Source organism: Poecilia formosa, unplaced genomic scaffold, assembly GCF_000485575.1.
Source record: "Poecilia formosa unplaced genomic scaffold, Poecilia_formosa-5.1.2 Scaffold363, whole genome shotgun sequence".
Lineage (NCBI taxonomy): Eukaryota > Metazoa > Chordata > Actinopteri > Cyprinodontiformes > Poeciliidae > Poecilia > Poecilia formosa.
The window spans coordinates 436966-439774 of record NW_006800302.1 but is presented as its reverse complement, the minus strand read 5'-3'; positions in this window follow the sequence as shown (position 1 = coordinate 439774).

Genomic DNA, 2809 nt, shown 5'->3' with positions numbered 1-2809 from the left:
AGAGAATATAAACGGCTGCTGATAAAGGCAGTACTGGTTGTTTGAGTTGCAGTAGCTGGTTTTCAAGTTTACCACTGGTGGGATGATCAACAATCAACAAAGAAACATTCAGGAGGGAATGTAAATTATCTACACGTTTCATTTCTTCAAATTAAACCTTTTCAATGTCTTCCTTCAGAGAGCTGCTCAAATAATACTGAGTGAGTTTACAGAGTCCAGCGACCGCTGCTGACAGGCAGGTGGAAGCAGAAAGTCCCAGTATTTACATGGATAATTCAGTGTGACATCAACAGTAGCACATGACAGAAAACGTTCACCGGTGGCACATTTAGAAAGCGTTTCCGCTCATAAGCCGAAGCCTGACAAGCCGTTGTCCTGACTGGAGGAGCGCTTGTACCCCGACGAGCTGAAGTACATCTCCCCGTCGGTGCTGAGGTCGTCATCGTCGTCATCGTCGTCCAAGTTGTTGAGCAAAGGGGCCGACGTGTTCTTGTGCCTGCATTGGGTAGAAGGAAGTTTAACTTTTTCACCCTTAAAACATCAACATGGGATTTTGTCTGATGGTCAAGAGGCAAAAATGGTTTTCAATTAAAATAAAAACATGAAAAGTATTGTCGTCTTTCCTCTGACACCGCTAAGTAAAGCTGGATGCATCCTGTCTTTACTCGTGTGTAATTTAACCTCAGTGTAAACCCAGCTGCTCTGTGAAAGAGGGCAACAAGGCTTTTATAGAAACACTGTTGAAAAAAAAAGCTATAAGAAATTATTTTTCCACTTTGCCACAAGCTTTATGAAAACAATGAGCGATTATATAGTTCTGCAACCAAAGATTATTTTAGTTATCAATTAAATCCATAGATTATTCTGACAATTTTTCATTTAACCATTTTTTAAAATTTGAAATTAGCGTCATTGGGTAAATAATGACACTTTTAATGCAACTTTGCATTAAAAATGTCATTATTTACCAAAAGACTCTTCATGACAACAGATATAAACATTCATAAAGACTCTTCATGTTTATAACAGCTGTCATGGCACCCTGCAAATAAAATGTTACCGAGATTTTTTTTATCTTAAATGCAAAATATATAAACTCTTTGTACAGTTTTGGCTTAATTACAGCTCTGAATATGTTGTTCTATCAGAAAGTGGACACTTTTCAGTCTATATAGTCCAGTTAACAATTAATCGATTACTAAATTAGTTGATAAATATTTCAATAATCAATTAATCACACATAATCGCTGAGCCCTTACATCAACATGCAGAAAGGCTACATGTGGAGAAAAACACCCTCCTGAATACACCATCCACTCAGTGAAACACGGTGGTGGCTACATCATCCTGTGGGATGTTTTTCTTTTTGTAATAGAAATATTTCAGATGATTAGTCCCTGAAAAAGCTTGAATCTGGGTTGTAGAACCAGAAACGGGTGGAACAGCGTAGATTGAAGAAATGGCCCAGTCAAAGTCCTGATATAAATACAGCTGACAAACTATGAACAGATTTCTGTCTCTAAATGTGTGGAGCTGCTGGATTCATGCTTTAATGGGCGTCCATTTGTAATTGTGGAGAGAAGTAAACACAGGGTGAGTTCTTTTCATATAACATCCAAATAAAAGCCCTGCTGTGGTTGGTCCGAACGGATCTGTGTCACTTCACCTCATCTCGCTGCGCAGAGCTTTGAGTTGACTGTTGAGCTGCTCGTTGGCTTCCTGCTGCTCATCCAGCTCTCTGTGCAGCTTCTTCTTGTTGTGCTCCAGCCGGTCGATCGTCTCCTCCGCCTCGTCCATCTGCCGCTTCAAAGCCTTCAGACGCAGATTCAGCTGCAAGAGGCGAAGAAGAAAAAAAAAAAAAATCACGTCCTGAGCTTAAAATGGTGGCAGGAAGTTCAGCAGACAAAGATCTGACCTCACCGTCGTTATTCAAGAGGAAAACTTAAATATGGATCTTATGAGGGCTGAAACAAAAAAACTAAATTAAAGGGAATAAAAATAAGGTGGGGAAATAAAGGCTTTAATGAAGCAATGAAAGCAAATTCAGTCATTTCTTATCTTACAGTCAGATATGAAGGAAGAGAAACTTTGAAAAAGTTGAGAACTGTCTTTGAAAACCGTTAACTGTGTTTTACTGGATGTGATTAAGAGATTTGTGGCCGTACTTACTGACATTTAAATGTACCTTAAATTTATTATATCAGATATAAATTTATTATTGGAAATCTGACAAATAAAACAGTTTTGCTGGATTACGGCCTAAACCGTACTCCAGTGTCCAGTGGCCACCCAAAACTACTCCAAAGGCCACAAATGGCCCCCGAGCCACACTTTGAACACCCCTGGATGAACCTACTGCTAAAATAATAATTAGTTATGACATTATTACTGCCTGTGTGCTACGTACTTGGTCCTTCTGATCCTGCATCGTGTGATGCTCCTCTTCGATTTGCATCATCATCTCTTTCACTCTCCTCTCCAGCCTGCGGTTGGCCAGCGACAGGTTGGACTTCTCCCTATAACCAATCAATCAATCAATCAATCAATCAATCAATCAACCAGTATAGCACATTTCAGCAACAAGGCATTCAAAGTGCTTCACATCATAAAAACATAAAGTCATGCAACATAGAATCAACAATTGAAACAAATGGCATCGTTAAATTCTTAATCGGTTATTAGTCCCGTCACGATTACTATTTTTGGACGATAAATTGTCCCAGAACTTTTTGCTATAAACGATATTAAAATTGTTGTTTTGAGAACATTTTCAAGTAAAATAATAGTAATAATGGATAAAAAAAAATAG